Here is a 17081-nt window from a genome sequence, read left to right as displayed (position 1 = left end):
GCTGGGATTCAGAGGCGGGGAATCAGATGCGGGGAATCGGAGGCAGGGAATCTGAGGCAGGGAATCTGAGGCAGGGAATCAGAGCTGGGGAATCTGAGGCAAGGAATCAGAGGCGGGGAATCAGATGCGAGGAATCAGAGGCGGGGAATCAGAGGCGGGGAATCAAATGCGGGGAATCAGAGGCAGGGAATTTGAGGCAGGGAATCTGAGGCAGGGAATCAGAGCCGGGGAATCAGAGGCGGGGAATCAGAGGCAGGGAATCTGAGGCAGGGAATCTGAGGCAGGGAATCTGAGGCAGGGAATCAGAGGCGGGAAGTCAGAGGCGGGAAGTCAGAGGCAGGGAATCAGAGGCGGGGAATCAGAGGCGGGGAAACAGAGGCGGGGAATCAGAGGCGGGGATTCAGAGGTGTGGATTTAGAGGCTGGGAATCAGAGGCGGGGAATCGGAGGCAGGGAATCTGAGGCAGGGAATCTGAGGCAGGGAATCAGAGCGGGGAATCTGAGGCAGGGAATCAGAGGCGAGGAATCAGAGGCGGGGATTCAGAGGCGGGGAATCAGAGGCGGGGAATCAGATGCGGGGAATCAGTGGCAGGGAATCTGAGGCAGGGAATCTGAAGCAGGGAATCTGAGCCAGGGAATCTGAGGCAGGGAATCAGAGGTGGGGAATCAGAGGCGGGGAATCAGAGGCGGGGAATCAGAGGCGGGGAATCAGACGCAGGGAATCAAATGAAGGGAATCAGATGAAGGGAATATGAGGCAGGGAATCTGAGGCAGGGAATCTGAGGCAGGGAATCTGAGGCAGGGAATCTGAGGCGGGGAATCTGAGGCGGGGAATCTGAGTCGGGGAATCTGAAGCGGGGAATCTGAGGCAGGGAATCACAGGCATGGAATCAGAGGCGGGTTATCAGAGGGGGGAAATGAGATGTGGGAAACAAGATGCAGAGAAGGATGCACGGAAATAGAGGCAGGGAATGAGAGGCAGGGTATCAGAGGCAGGGAATCAGAGGCGGGGAATCAGAGACACGGAAAGAGAGGCGTGGAATCAGAGGCCCGGAATCAGAGGCAGGGAATCAGAGGCAGGGAATCAGAGGCAGGGAATCGGAGGCGGGGAATCAGAGGCAGGGAATCAGAGGAGGGGAATCAGAGGCGGGGAATCAGAGGCGGGGAATCAGAGGCAGGGAATCAGAGGCAGGGAATCAGAGGAGGGGAATCAGAGGCGGGGAATCAGAGGGAGGAAAAGAGATGTGGGGAAAGAGAGGCAGAGAAAGAGGCGCGGAAATAGAGGCAGGGAAAGAGAGGCGGGGAATGAAAGGTGGGAAATCAGAGGCGGGGAATCAGAGGCGGGGAATCCGAGGCGGGGAAACAGAGGCGGGGTATCAGAGGTGGGGATTCAGAGGCTGGGATTCAGAGGCGGGAATCAGAGGCGGGGAATCAGAGGCGGGGAATCAGAGGCGGGGAATCGGAGGCAGGGAATCAGAGGTGGGGAATCAGAGGCGGGGAATCAGAGGCGGGGAATCTGAGGCAGGGAATCTGAGGCAGGGAATCTGAGGCGGGAATCAGAGGCAGGGAATCTGAGGTGGGAATCAGAGGTGGGGAAGCAGAGGCGGGGAATCTGAGGCGGGGAATCTGAGGCAGAGCAACAGAGGCGGAGAAACGTTGGTGCGGAATCGGAGGCGGGGATTCAGAGGCAGGGAATCAGATGCAGGGAATCAGAGGCAGGGAATCAGAGGCAGGGAATCTGAGGCGGGAATCAGAGGTGGGGAAGCAGAGGCGGGGAATCTGAGTCGGGGAATCTGAGGCGGGGAATCTGAGGCAGGGAATCACAGGCATGGAATCAGAGGCGGTTTATCAGAGGGGGGAAATGAGATGTGTGAAACAAGATGGAGAGAAAGATGCACGGAAATAGAGGCAGGGAATGAGAGGCAGGGTATCAGAGGCACCGAATCAGAGGCGGGGAATCAGAGACACGGAAAGAGAGGCGTGGAATCAGAGGCGCGGAATGAGAGGCAGGGTATCAGAGGCACCGAATCAGAGGCGGGGAATCAGAGACACGGAAAGAGAGGCGTGGAATCAGAGGCGCGGAATCAGAGGCAGGGAATCAGAGGCAGGGAATCAGAGGCGGGGAATCAGAGGCGGGGAATCAGAGGGAGGGAATCAGAGGCGGGGAATCAGAGGCGGGGAATCCGAGGCGGGGAATGGGAGGCAGGGAATCTGAGGCAGGGAATCTGAGGCAGGGAATAAGAGATGGGGAATCTGATGCGGGGAATCAGAGGCGGGGAATCAGAGGCGGGGAATCAGAGGCGGGGAATCGGAGGCAGGGAATCTGAGGCAGGGAATCTGAGGCAGGGAATCAGAGCTGGGGAATCTGAGGCAAGGAATCAGAGGCGGGGAATCAGAGGCGTGGAATCTGAGGCGGGGAATCTGAGGCGGGGAATCTGATGCGAGGAATCAGAGGCGGGGAATCAGAGGCGGGGAATCAGATGCGGGGAATCAGAGGCAGGGAATTTGAGGCAGGGAATCTGAGGCAGGGAATCAGAGCCGGGGAATCAGAGGCGGGGAATCAGAGGCAGGGAATCTGAGGCAGGGAATCTGAGGCAGGGAATCTGAGGCAGGGAATCAGAGGCGGGAATTCAGAGGCAGGGAATCAGAGGCGGGGAATCAGAGGCAGGGAATCTGAGGCAGGGAATCTGAGGCAGGGAATCTGAGGCAGGGAATCAGAGGCGGGAAGTCAGAGGCAGGGAATCAGAGCCGGGGAATCTGAGGCAGGGAATCAGAGGCGGGGAATCAGAGGCGGGGAATCAGAGGCGGGGAATAAGAGGCGGGGAATCAGAGGCGGGGAATCAGAGGCAGGGAATCTGAGGCAGGGAATCTGAGGCAGGGAATCTGAGGCAGGGAATCAGAGGCGGGGAATCAGAGGCAGGGAATCAGAGGCGGGGAATCAGAGGCGGGGAATCAGCGGGAGGAAAAGAGATGTGGGGAAAGAGAGGCAGTGAAAGAGGCGCGGAAATAGAGGCAGGGAAAGAAAGGCGGGGAATGAAAGGTGGGCAATCAGAGGCGGGGAAACAGGCGGGTAAACAGAGGCAGGTAAACATAGGTGGATAAATAGAGGCGGGGAAAGAGGCGGGCAAAACATGGTGGTTGGAACTTGTGTGTTTAAAATGAGGTACACAAAACAGATCAAACAGTGTTGTTTAAATTGAGGGAGGGAAAGACAGGCACGGAAAGAGTGGAGGGGAAAGAGTGGAGGCGAAAGAGAGGCGTCGAGACAGAGGTGGGGAATCAGAGGCGGGGAATCAGAGGCGGTGAAACAGGTGGGTAAACAGAGGCGGGTAAACATAGGCAAAGAAATAGAGGCGGGGAAAGTGATGGGTGAAACATAGTGGTTGGAACTTGTGTGTTGAAAATGAGGTAGACAGAACAGATCAAACAGAGTTGTTGAAATTGAGGGAGGGAAAGATAGGCGCGGAAAGAGTGTAGGGGAAAAAGCGGAGGCGAAAGAGAGGCATAGAGACAGAGGTGGGGAATTAGAGGCGGGGAATCAGAGGTTGGGAATCAGAGGCGGGCAATCAGTGACAGGCAATCAGAGGTGGGGAATCAGAGGCGGGGAATCAGAGGCGTGGAATCAGAGGCGGGGAATCAGAGGCGGGGAATCAGAGGCGGGGATTCATAGGCGGGGAATCAGAGGCGGGGAATCGGAGGCGGGGAATCAGAGGCGGGGAATCAGAGGCGGGCAATCAGTGACAGGCAATCTGAGGCAGGGAATCTGAGGCAGGGAATCAGAGCGGGGAATCTGAGGCAGGGAATCAGAGGCGAGGAATCAGAGGCGGGGATTCAGAGGCGGGGAATCAGAGGCAGGGAATCAGAGGCGGGAATCAGAAGCGGGGAATCAGAGGCGGGGAATCAGATGCGGGGAATCAGTGGCAGGGAATCTGAGGCAGGGAATCTGAAGCAGGGAATCTGAGCCAGGGAATCTGAGGCAGGGAATCAGAGGTGGGGAATCAGAGGCGGGGAATCAGAGGCGGGGAATCAGAGGCGGGGAATCAGACGCAGGGAATCAAATGAAGGGAATCAGATGAAGGGAATATGAGGCAGGGAATCTGAGGCAGGGAATCTGAGGCAGGGAATCTGAGGCAGGGAATCTGAGGCGGGGAATCTGAGGCGGGGAATCTGAGTCGGGGAATCTGAAGCGGGGAATCTGAGGCAGGGAATCACAGGCATGGAATCAGAGGCGGGTTATCAGAGGGGGGAAATGAGATGTGGGAAACAAGATGCAGAGAAGGATGCACGGAAATAGAGGCAGGGAATGAGAGGCAGGGTATCAGAGGCAGGGAATCAGAGGCGGGGAATCAGAGACACGGAAAGAGAGGCGTGGAATCAGAGGCCCGGAATCAGAGGCAGGGAATCAGAGGCAGGGAATCAGAGGCAGGGAATCGGAGGCGGGGAATCAGAGGCAGGGAATCAGAGGCAGGGAATCAGAGGCAGGGAATCAGAGGAGGGGAATCAGAGGCGGGGAATCAGAGGCGGGGAATCAGAGGCAGGGAATCAGAGGCAGGGAATCAGAGGAGGGGAATCAGAGGCGGGGAATCAGAGGGAGGAAAAGAGATGTGGGGAAAGAGAGGCAGAGAAAGAGGCGCGGAAATAGAGGCAGGGAAAGAGAGGCGGGGAATGAAAGGTGGGAAATCAGAGGCGGGGAATCAGAGGCGGGGAATCCGAGGCGGGGAAACAGAGGCGGGGTATCAGAGGTGGGGATTCAGAGGCTGGGATTCAGAGGCGGGAATCAGAGGCGGGGAATCAGAGGCGGGGAATCAGAGGCGGGGAATCGGAGGCAGGGAATCAGAGGTGGGGAATCAGAGGCGGGGAATCAGATGCGGGGAATCTGAGGCAGGGAATCTGAGGCAGGGAATCTGAGGCAGGGCAGAGACACGGAAAGAGAGGCGTGGAATCAGAGGTGCGGAATCAGAGCCTGCGAATCTGAGCCAGCAAATAAGAGGCAGAGCAACAGAGGCGGAGAAACGTTGGTGCGGAATCGGAGGCGGGGATTCAGAGGCAGGGAATCAGATGCAGGGAATCAGAGGCAGGGAATCAGAGGCAGGGAATCTGAGGCGGAAATCAGAGGTGGGGAAGCAGAGGCGGGGAATCAGATGCGGGGAATCTGAGGCAGGGAATCTGAGGCAGGGAATCTGAGGCAGGGAATCTGAGGCGGGGAATCTGAGAGGGGGAATCTGAGGCGGGGAATCTGAGGCAGGGAATCACAGGCATGGAATCAGAGGCGGTTTATCAGAGGGGGGAAATGAGATGTGTGAAACAAGATGCAGAGAAAGATGCACGGAAATAGAGGCAGGGAATGAGAGGCAGGGTATCAGAGGCAGGGAATCAGAGGCAGGGAATGAGAGGCAGGGAATCAGAGGAGGGGAATCAGAGGCGGAGAATCAGAGGCGGGGAATCAGAGGCAGGGAATCAGAGGCAGGGAATCAGAGGAGTGGAATCAGAGGCGGGGAATCAGAGGGAGGAAAAGAGATGTGGGGAAAGAGAGGCAGAGAAAGAAGCGCGGAAATAGAAGCAGGGAAAGAGAGGCGGGGAATGAAAGGTGGGGAATCAGAGGCGGGGAATCAGAGGCGTGGAATCTGAGGCGGGGAAAGAGATGTGGGGAAACGGAGGCCGGGAAAGTTGCGCGGAAAGGGAGGCGTGTAATCAGAGGTGGGGAATCTGAGGCAGGGAATCTGAGGCAGGGAATCAGAGATGGGGAATCTGATGCGGGGAATCAGAGGCGGGGAATCAGAGGCGTGGAATCAGAGGCGGGGAATCAGAGGCGGGGAATCAGATGCGAGGAATCAGAGGCAGGGAATCAGAGGCGGGGAATCAGATGCGGGGAATCAGAGGCAGGGAATTTGAGGCAGGGAATCTGAGGCAGGGAATCAGAGCCGGGGAATCTGAGGCAGGGAATAAGAGGCGGGGAATCAGAGGCGGGGATTCAGAAGCTGGGATTCAGAGGCGGGGAATCAGATGCGGGGAATCGGAGGCAGGGAATCTGAGGCAGGGAATCTGAGGCAGGGAATCAGAGCTGGGGAATCTGAGGCAAGGAATCAGAGGCGGGGAATCAGATGCGAGGAATCAGAGGCGGGGAATCAGAGGCGGGGAATCAAATGCGGGGAATCAGAGGCAGGGAATTTGAGGCAGGGAATCTGAGGCAGGGAATCAGAGCCGGGGAATCAGAGGCGGGGAATCAGAGGCAGGGAATCTGAGGCAGGGAATCTGAGGCAGGGAATCTGAGGCAGGGAATCAGAGGCGGGAAGTCAGAGGCGGGAAGTCAGAGGCAGGGAATCAGAGGCGGGGAATCAGAGGCGGGGAAACAGAGGCGGGGAATCAGAGGCGGGGATTCAGAGGTGTGGATTTAGAGGCTGGGAATCAGAGGCGGGGAATCGGAGGCAGGGAATCTGAGGCAGGGAATCTGAGGCAGGGAATCAGAGCGGGGAATCTGAGGCAGGGAATCAGAGGCGAGGAATCAGAGGCGGGGATTCAGAGGCGGGGAATCAGAGGCGGGGAATCAGATGCGGGGAATCAGTGGCAGGGAATCTGAGGCAGGGAATCTGAAGCAGGGAATCTGAGCCAGGGAATCTGAGGCAGGGAATCAGAGGTGGGGAATCAGAGGCGGGGAATCAGAGGCGGGGAATCAGAGGCGGGGAATCAGACGCAGGGAATCAAATGAAGGGAATCAGATGAAGGGAATATGAGGCAGGGAATCTGAGGCAGGGAATCTGAGGCAGGGAATCTGAGGCAGGGAATCTGAGGCGGGGAATCTGAGGCGGGGAATCTGAGTCGGGGAATCTGAAGCGGGGAATCTGAGGCAGGGAATCACAGGCATGGAATCAGAGGCGGGTTATCAGAGGGGGGAAATGAGATGTGGGAAACAAGATGCAGAGAAGGATGCACGGAAATAGAGGCAGGGAATGAGAGGCAGGGTATCAGAGGCAGGGAATCAGAGGCGGGGAATCAGAGACACGGAAAGAGAGGCGTGGAATCAGAGGCCCGGAATCAGAGGCAGGGAATCAGAGGCAGGGAATCAGAGGCAGGGAATCGGAGGCGGGGAATCAGAGGCAGGGAATCAGAGGAGGGGAATCAGAGGCGGGGAATCAGAGGCGGGGAATCAGAGGCAGGGAATCAGAGGCAGGGAATCAGAGGAGGGGAATCAGAGGCGGGGAATCAGAGGGAGGAAAAGAGATGTGGGGAAAGAGAGGCAGAGAAAGAGGCGCGGAAATAGAGGCAGGGAAAGAGAGGCGGGGAATGAAAGGTGGGAAATCAGAGGCGGGGAATCAGAGGCGGGGAATCCGAGGCGGGGAAACAGAGGCGGGGTATCAGAGGTGGGGATTCAGAGGCTGGGATTCAGAGGCGGGAATCAGAGGCGGGGAATCAGAGGCGGGGAATCAGAGGCGGGGAATCGGAGGCAGGGAATCAGAGGTGGGGAATCAGAGGCGGGGAATCAGAGGCGGGGAATCTGAGGCAGGGAATCTGAGGCAGGGAATCTGAGGCGGGAATCAGAGGCAGGGAATCTGAGGTGGGAATCAGAGGTGGGGAAGCAGAGGCGGGGAATCTGAGGCGGGGAATCTGAGGCAGAGCAACAGAGGCGGAGAAACGTTGGTGCGGAATCGGAGGCGGGGATTCAGAGGCAGGGAATCAGATGCAGGGAATCAGAGGCAGGGAATCAGAGGCAGGGAATCTGAGGCGGGAATCAGAGGTGGGGAAGCAGAGGCGGGGAATCTGAGTCGGGGAATCTGAGGCGGGGAATCTGAGGCAGGGAATCACAGGCATGGAATCAGAGGCGGTTTATCAGAGGGGGGAAATGAGATGTGTGAAACAAGATGGAGAGAAAGATGCACGGAAATAGAGGCAGGGAATGAGAGGCAGGGTATCAGAGGCACCGAATCAGAGGCGGGGAATCAGAGACACGGAAAGAGAGGCGTGGAATCAGAGGCGCGGAATGAGAGGCAGGGTATCAGAGGCACCGAATCAGAGGCGGGGAATCAGAGACACGGAAAGAGAGGCGTGGAATCAGAGGCGCGGAATCAGAGGCAGGGAATCAGAGGCAGGGAATCAGAGGCGGGGAATCAGAGGCGGGGAATCAGAGGGAGGGAATCAGAGGCGGGGAATCAGAGGCGGGGAATCCGAGGCGGGGAATGGGAGGCAGGGAATCTGAGGCAGGGAATCTGAGGCAGGGAATAAGAGATGGGGAATCTGATGCGGGGAATCAGAGGCGGGGAATCAGAGGCGGGGAATCAGAGGCGGGGAATCGGAGGCAGGGAATCTGAGGCAGGGAATCTGAGGCAGGGAATCAGAGCTGGGGAATCTGAGGCAAGGAATCAGAGGCGGGGAATCAGAGGCGTGGAATCTGAGGCGGGGAATCTGAGGCGGGGAATCTGATGCGAGGAATCAGAGGCGGGGAATCAGAGGCGGGGAATCAGATGCGGGGAATCAGAGGCAGGGAATTTGAGGCAGGGAATCTGAGGCAGGGAATCAGAGCCGGGGAATCAGAGGCGGGGAATCAGAGGCAGGGAATCTGAGGCAGGGAATCTGAGGCAGGGAATCTGAGGCAGGGAATCAGAGGCGGGAATTCAGAGGCAGGGAATCAGAGGCGGGGAATCAGAGGCAGGGAATCTGAGGCAGGGAATCTGAGGCAGGGAATCTGAGGCAGGGAATCAGAGGCGGGAAGTCAGAGGCAGGGAATCAGAGCCGGGGAATCTGAGGCAGGGAATCAGAGGCGGGGAATCAGAGGCGGGGAATCAGAGGCGGGGAATAAGAGGCGGGGAATCAGAGGCGGGGAATCAGAGGCAGGGAATCTGAGGCAGGGAATCTGAGGCAGGGAATCTGAGGCAGGGAATCAGAGGCGGGGAATCAGAGGCAGGGAATCAGAGGCGGGGAATCAGAGGCGGGGAATCAGAGGCAGGGAATTTGAGGCAGGGAATCTGAGGCAGGGAATCAGAGGCGGGGAATCAGAGGCAGGGAATCAGAGGCGGGGAATCAGATGCGGGGAATCAGAGGCAGGGAATCTGAGGCAGGGAATCTGAGGCAGGGAATCAGAGGCGGGGAATCAGAGGCAGGGAATCAGAGGCGGGGAATCAGATGCGGGGAATCAGAGGCAGGGAATTTGAGGCAGGGAATCTGAGGCAGGGAATCAGAGCCGGGGAATCTGAGGCAGGGAATAAGAGGCGGGGAATAAGAGGCGGGGAATCAGAGGCAGGGAATCTGAGGCAGGGAATCAGAGCCGGGGAATCTGAGGCGGGGAATCAGAGGCGGGGAATCAGAGGCGGGGAATCAGAGTTGGTGAATCAGAGGTGGGGAATCAGAGGCGGGGAATCAGAGGCGGTGAATCAGAGGCGGGGAATCTGATGCAGGGAATCAGAGGCAGGGAATCTGAGGCAGGGAATCTGATGCAGGGAATCAGAGGCAGGGAATCTGATGCAGGGAATCAGAGGCAGGGAATCTGAGGCAGGGAAACTGATGCAGGGAATCAGAGCCGGGGAATCTGAGGCGGGGAATCAGAGGCGGGGAATCTGAGCCGGGAAATAAGAGGCAGAGAAACAGAGGGGGTGAAACATTGGTGTGGAATCGGAGGCGGGGTATCAGTGGCAGGGAATCAGAGGCAGGGAATCAGAGGCAGGGAATCAGAGGCGGGGAATCAGAGGCAGGGAATCAGAGGCGGGGAATCAGAGGCAGGGAATCAGAGGCAGGGAATCAGAGGAGGGGAATCAGAGGCGGGGAATCAGAGGCGGGGAATCAGAGGAAGGGAATCAGAGGCAGGGAATCAGAGGAGGGGAATCAGAGGCGTGGAATCAGAGGGAGGAAAAGAGATGTAGGGAAAGAGAGGCAGAGGAAGAGGCGCGGAAATAGAGGCAGGGAAAGAGAGGCGGGCTATGAAAGGTGGGGAATCAGAGGCGGGAAATCAGAGGCGTGGAATCTGAGGCGGGGAATTTTAGGCAGGGAATCAGATGCGAGGAATCAGAGGCGGGGAATTTTAGGCAGGGAATCTGAGCCAGGGAATCAGAGCCGGGGAATCTGAGGCAGTGAATCAGAGGCAGGGAATCTGAGGCAGGGAATCTGTCGCAGGGAATCTGAGCCAGGGAATCAGAGCCGGGGAATCTGAGCCGGGGAATCAGAGGCGGGGAATCAGAGGCGGGTCATCAGAGGCGGGGAATCAGAGGCGGGGAATCAGAGGTGGGGAATCAGAGGCAGGGAATCAGATGACGGGAATAAGATGAAGGGAATCTGAGGCAGGGAAACTGAGGCAGGGAATCTGAGGCGGGGAATCTGATGCGGGGAATCAGAGTTGGGGAATCAGAGGCGGGTTATCAGAGGGGGAAATGAGATGTGGGAAACGAGATGCAGAGAAAGAGGCACGGAAATAGAGGCAGCGAAAGAGAGGCAGGGTATCAGAGGCAGGGAATTAGAGTCGGGGAATCAGAGACACGGAAAGAGAGGCGTGGAATCAGAGGTGTGGAATCAGAGCCTGCGAATCTGAGCCAGCAAATAAGAGGCAGAGCAACAGAGGCGGAGAAACGTGGGTGCGGAATCGGAGGCGGGGATTCAGAGGCAGGGAATCAGATGCAGGGAATCAGATGCGGGGAATCAGAGGCGGGGAATCAGAGGCGGGGAATCTGAGGCGGGGAATCTGAGGCGGGGAATCAGACGCAGGGAATCAAATGAAGGGGATCAGATGAAGGGAATCTGAGGCAGGGAATCAGAGGTGGGGAATCAGAGGCGGGGAATCAGAGGCGGGGAATCAGAGGCAGGGAATCTGAGGCAGGGAATCTGAGGCAGGGAATCAGAGGTGGGGAATCAGAGGCGGGGAATCAGAGGCGCGGAATCAGAGGCAGGGAATCAGAGGCGGGGAATCAGAGGCAGGGAAATAGAGGCAGGGAAAGAGAGGCGGGGAATGAAAGGTGGGGAATCAGAGGCGGGGAATCAGAGGCGTGGAATCTGAGGCAGGGAATCTGAGGCAGGGAATCTGAGGCAGGGAATCAGAGATGGGGTATCTGATGCGGGGAATCAGAGGCGGGGAATCAGAGGCGGGGAATCCGAGGCGGGGAATGGGAGGCAGGGAATCTGAGGCAGGGAATCTGAGGCAGGGAATCAGAGATGGGGTATCTGATGCGGGGAATCAGAGGCGGGGAATCAGAGGCGTGGAATCAGAGGCGGGGAATCAGAGGCGGGGAATCAGATGCGAGGAATCAGAGGCAGGGAATCAGAGGCGGGGAATCAGATGCGGGGAATCAGAGGCAGGGAATTTGAGGCAGGGAATCTGAGGCAGGGAATCAGAGCCGGGGAATCTGAGGCAGGGAATAAGAGGCGGGGAATCAGAGGCGGGGATTCAGAAGCTGGGATTCAGAGGCGGGGAATCAGAGGCGGGGAATCAGAGGCGGGGAATCAGAGGCGGGGAATCGGAGGCAGGGAATCTGAGGCAGGGAATCTGAGGCAGGGAATCAGAGGCGGGGAATCAGATGCGAGGAATCTGAGGCGGGGAATCAGAGGCAGGGAATCAGAGGCGTGGAATCTGAGGCGGGGAAAGAGATGTGGGGAAACGGAGGCCGGGATAGTTGCGCGGAAACGGAGGCGGGTAATCAGAGGCAGGGAATCTGAGGCGGGGAATCAGAGGCGGGGAATCAGAGGAGTGGAATCAGAGGCGGGGAATCAGAGGCAGGGAATCAGAGGCGGGGAATCAGAGCCGGGGAATCTTAGGCAGGGAATAAGAGGCGGGGAATAAGAGGCGGGGAATCAGAGGCAGGGAATCTGAGGCAGGGAATCTGTCGCAGGGAATCTGAGGCAGGGAATCAGAGCCGGGGAATCTGAGGCGGGGAATCAGAGGCGGGGAATCAGAGGCGGGGAATCAGAGGCAGGGAATCTGAGGCAGGGAAACTAAGGCAAGGAATCTGAGGTGGGGAATCAGAAGCGGGGAATCAGAGGCGGGGAATCAGAGTCGGGGAATCAGAGGCGGGGAATCAGAGGCGGGGAATCAGAGGCGGGGAATCAGAGGCGGAAAATCAGAGGCGGGGAATAAGAGGCGGGGAATCAGAGGCGGGGAATCAGAGGCGGGGAATCAGAGGCGGGAAATCAGAGGCAGGGAATCAGAGGCGGGGAATCTGAGGCAGGGAATCTGAGGCAGGGAATCAGAGCAGAGGAATCTGAGGCGGGGAATCAGAGGCGGGGAATAAGAGGCGGGGAATCAGAGGCGGGGAATCAGAGGCGGGGAATCAGAGGCAGGGAATCAGAGGCGGGGAATCAGAGGCGGGGAATCAGAGGCGGGGAATCAGAGGCATGGAATCAGAGGCGGGGAATCAAAGCCAGGGAATCTGAGGTGGGGAATCAGAGGAGGGGAATCTGAGGCGGGGATTCAGAGGCGGGGAATCAGAGGCGTGGAATCAGAGGCGTGGAATCAGAGGCGGGGAATCAGAGGCAGGGAATCTGAGGCAGGGAATCTGATGCAGGGAATCAGAGCTGGGGAATCTGAGGTGGGGAATCAGAGGCGGGGAATCAGAGGCGGGGAATCAGAGGCGGGGAATCAGAGGCGGGTAATCAGATGCGGGGAATCTGATGCAGGGAATCAGAGCCGGGGAATCTGAGGCGGGGAATCAGAGGCGGGGAATCAGAGGCGGTTAATCAGAGGCGGGGAATCAGATGCGGGGAATCTGAGGCAGGGAATCAGAGCCGGGGAATCTGAGGCGGGGAATCAGAGGCGGGGAATCTGAGGTGGGGAATCTGAGGCGGGGAATCAGAGGCGGGGAATCTGATGCAGGGAATCAGAGCCGGGGAATCTGAGGCGGGGAATCAGAGGCGGGGAATCAGAGGCGTGGAATCAGAGGCGGGGAATCAGAGGCGGGGAATCTGAGGCGGGCAATCAGTGGCAGGGAAACAGAGGCAGGGAATCAGAGGCAGGGAATCAGAGGCGGGGAATCAGAGGCGGGGAATCAGAGGCGGGGATTCAGAGGCGGGGAATCTGAGGTGGGGAATCAGAGGCGGGGAATCTGAGGCAGGGAATCTGAGGCGGGGAATCAGAGGCAGGGAATCAGAGGCGGGGAATCAGAGGCAGGGAATCAGATGAAGTGCATCAGATGAAGGGAATCAGAGGCAGGGAATCAGAGGCGGGGAATCAGAGGCAGGGAATCTGAGGCAGGGAATCTGATGCAGGGAATCAGAGCCGGGGAATCTGAGGCGGGGAATCAGAGGCGGGGAATCAGAGGCGTGGAATCAGAGGCGGGGAATCAGAGGCGGGGAATCTGAGGCGGGCAATCAGTGGCAGGGAAACAGAGGCAGGGAATCAGAGGCAGGGAATCAGAGGTGGGGAATCAGAGGCAGGGAATCTGAGGCGGGCAATCAGTGGCAGGGAAACAGAGGAAGGGAATCAGAGGCGGGGAATCAGAGGCGGGGATTCAGAGGCGGGGAATCTGAGGCAGGGAATCTGAGGCGGGGAATCAGAGGCAGGGAATCAGAGGCGGGGAATCAGAGGCAGGGAATCAGATGAAGTGCATCAGATGAAGGGAATCAGAGGCAGGGAATCAGAGGCGGGGAATCAGAGGCAGGGAATCTGAGGCAGGGAATCTGAGACAGGGAATCTGAGGCGGGTAATCAGATGCGGGGAATCAGAGGCAGGGAATCTGAGGCAGGGAATCTGAGACAGGGAATCTGAGGCGGGTAATCAGATGCGGGGAATCAGAGGCAGGGAATCTGATGCAGGGAATCAGAGCCGGGGAATCTGAGGCGGGGAATCAGAGGCGGGGAATCAGAGGCGGGGAATAAGAGGCGGGTAATCAGATGCGGGGAATCAGAGGCAGGGAATCTGATGCAGGGAATCAGAGCCGGGGAATCTGAGGCGGGGAATCAGAGGCTGGGAATCAGAGGCGGGGAATCAGAGGCGGGGAATCAGAGGCGGGGAATCAGAGGCGGGGAATCAGAGTCGGGGAATCAGAGGCAGGGAATCAGAGGTGGGGAATCAGAGGCGGGGAATCAGAGTCGGGGAATCAGAGGCGGGGAATCAGAGGCGGGGAATCAGAGGCGGGGAATCCGAGGCGGGGAATCAGAGGCGGGGAATCAGAGGCGGGGAATCCGAAGCGGGGTATCAGAGGCGGGGAATCAGAGGCGGGGAATCAGAGGCGGGGAATCTGAGGCGGGGTATCAGAGGCGGGGAATCAGAGGCGGGGAATCAGATGCGGGGAATCCGAGGCGGGGAATCAGAGGCGGGGTATCAGAGGCGGGGAATCAGAGGCGGGGAATCAGATGCGGGGAATCTGAGGTGGGGAATCAGAGGTGGGGAATCAGAGGCGGGGAATCAGAGGTGGGGAATCAGAGGAGGGGAATCAGAGGCGGGGAATCAGAGGCGGGGAATCAGAGGCAGGGAATCTGATGCAGGGAATCAGAGCCGGGGAATCTGAGGCGGGGAATCTGAGGCGGGGAATCAGAGGCGGGGAATCAGAGTCGGGGAATCAGAGGCGGGGAATCAGAGGCGGGGAATCAGAGGCGGGGAATAAGAGGCGGGGAATCAGAGGCGGGGAATCAGAGGCGGGGAATCAGAGGCGGGGAATCAGAGGCGGGGAATCAGAGGCAGGGAATCAGAGGCGGGGAATCAGAGGCGGGGAATCAGAGGCAGGGAATCAGAGGCGGGGAATCAGAGGCGGGGAATCAGAGGCGGGGAATCAGAGGCGGGGAATCAGAGGCGGGGAATCAGAGGCGGGGAATCAGAGGCGGGGAATCAGAGGCGGGGAATCAGAGGCGGGGAATCTGAGGCGGGGAATCAGAGGCGGGGAATCAGAGGCGGTTAATCAGAGGCGGGGAATCAGATGCGGGGAATCTGAGGCAGGGAATCAGAGCCGGGGAATCAGAGGCGGGGAATCAGAGGCAGGGAATCTGATGCAGGGAATCAGAGCTGGGGAATCTGAGGTGGGGAATCAGAGGCGGGGAATCAGAGGCGGGGAATCAGAGGCGGGGAATCAGAGGCGGGGAATCAGAGGCGGGGAATCAGAGGCGGTTAATCAGAGGCGGGGAATCAGATGCGGGGAATCTGAGGCAGGGAATCAGAGCCGGGGAATCAGAGGCGGGGAATCAGAGGCAGGGAATCTGATGCAGGGAATCAGAGCCGGGGAATCTGAGGCGGGGAATCAGAGGCGGGGAATCAGAGGTGGGGAATCTGAGGCGGGGAATCAGAGGTGGGGAATCTGAGGTGGGGAATCTGAGGCGGGGAATCAGAGGCGGGGAATCAGAGCCGGGGAATCTGAGGCGGGGAATCAGAGGTGGGGAATCTGAGGTGGGGAATCTGAGGCGGGGAATCAGAGGCGTGGAATCAGAGGCGGGGAATCAGAGGCGGGGAATCTGAGGCGGGCAATCAGTGGCAGGGAAACAGAGGCAGGGAATCAGAGGCAGGGAATCAGAGGCGGGGAATCAGAGGCGGGGAATCAGAGGCGGGGATTCAGAGGCGGGGAATCAGAGGCGGGGATTCAGAGGCGGGGAATCTGAGGCGGGGAATCAGAGGCAGGGAATCAGAGGCGGGGAATCAGAGGCAGGGAATCAGATGAAGTGCATCAGATGAAGGGAATCAGAGGCAGGGAATCAGAGGCGGGGAATCAGAGGCAGGGAATCTGAGGCGGGGAATCAGAGGCGGGGAATCAGAGGCGTGGAATCAGAGGCGGGGAATCTGAGGCGGGGAATCAGAGGCGGGGAATCAGAGGCGTGGAATCAGAGGCAAGGAATCAGAGGCGGGGAATCTGAGGCGGGCAATCAGTGGCAGGGAAACAGAGGCAGGGAATCAGAGGCAGGGAATCAGAGGCGGGGAATCAGAGGCGGGGAATCAGAGGCGGGGATTCAGAGGCAGGGAATCAGATGAAGTGCATCAGATGAAGGGAATCAGAGGCAGGGAATCAGAGGCGGGGAATCAGAGGCAGGGAATCAGATGAAGTGCATCAGATGAAGGGAATCTGAGGCAGGGAATCTGAGGCAGGGAATCTGAGGCAGGGAATCTGAGGCAGGTAATCTGAGGTGGGGAATATGAGGCGGGGAATCTGAGGCGGTAAATCAGACGAGGGGAATCAGAGGCGGGGAATCAGAGGCGGGTAATCAGATGCGGGGAATCAGAGGCAGGGAATCTGATGCAGGGAATCAGAGCCGGGGAATCTGAGGCGGGGAATCAGAGGCGGGGAATCAGAGGCGGTTAATCAGAGGCGGGGAATCAGAGGCGGGGAATCAGAGTCGGGGAATCAGAGGCGGGGAATCAGAGGCGGGGAATCAGAGGCGGGGAATAAGAGGCGGGGAATCAGAGGCGGGGAATCAGAGGCGGGGAATCAGAGCCGGGGAATCTGAGGCAGGGAATCTGAGGCGGGGAATCAGAGGCGTGGAATCAGAGGCGGGGAATCAGAGGCGGGAAATCAGAGGCAGGGAATCAGAGGCGGGGAATCAGAGGCGGGGATTCAGAGTCGGGGAATCAGAGGCGTGGAATCAGAGGCGGGGAATCTGAGGCAGGGAATATGAGGCAGGGAATCAGAGCAGAGGAATCTGAGGCGGGGAATCAGAGGCGGGGAATAAGAGGCGGGGAATCAGAGGCGGGGAATCAGAGGCGGGGAATCAGAGGCGGGGAATCAGAGGCGGGGAATCAGAGGCGGGGAATCAGAGGCGGGCAATCAGTGGCAGGGGATCAGATGCGGGGAATCAGAGGCAGGGAATCAGAGGCAGGGAATCAGAGGCGGGGAATCAGAGGCGGGGAATCAGAGGCAGGGAATCAGAGGCGGGGAATCAGATGCGGGGAATCAGAGGCGGGGAATCAGAGGCGGGGAATCAGAGGCGGGGAATCAGAGGCGGGGAATCAGAGGCGGGGAATCAGAGGCGGGGAATCAGATGCGGGGAATCAGAGGTGGGGAATCAGAGGCGGGGAATCAGAGGCGGGGAATCAGAGGCGGGGAATCAGAGGCGGGGAATCAGAGGTGGGGAATCAGAGGAGGGGAATCAGAGGCGGGGAATCAGAGGCGGGGAATCAGAGGCGGGGAATCAGAGGTGGGGAATCAGAGGCAGGGAAGCTGAGGCAGGGAATCTGATGCAGGGAATCAGAGCCGGGGA

The sequence above is a fragment of the Narcine bancroftii genome, chromosome 6 (genome assembly GCF_036971445.1).
Source record: "Narcine bancroftii isolate sNarBan1 chromosome 6, sNarBan1.hap1, whole genome shotgun sequence".
In the NCBI taxonomy this organism is placed as follows: domain Eukaryota; kingdom Metazoa; phylum Chordata; class Chondrichthyes; order Torpediniformes; family Narcinidae; genus Narcine; species Narcine bancroftii.
Note: the sequence above shows the minus strand (reverse complement) of the source record.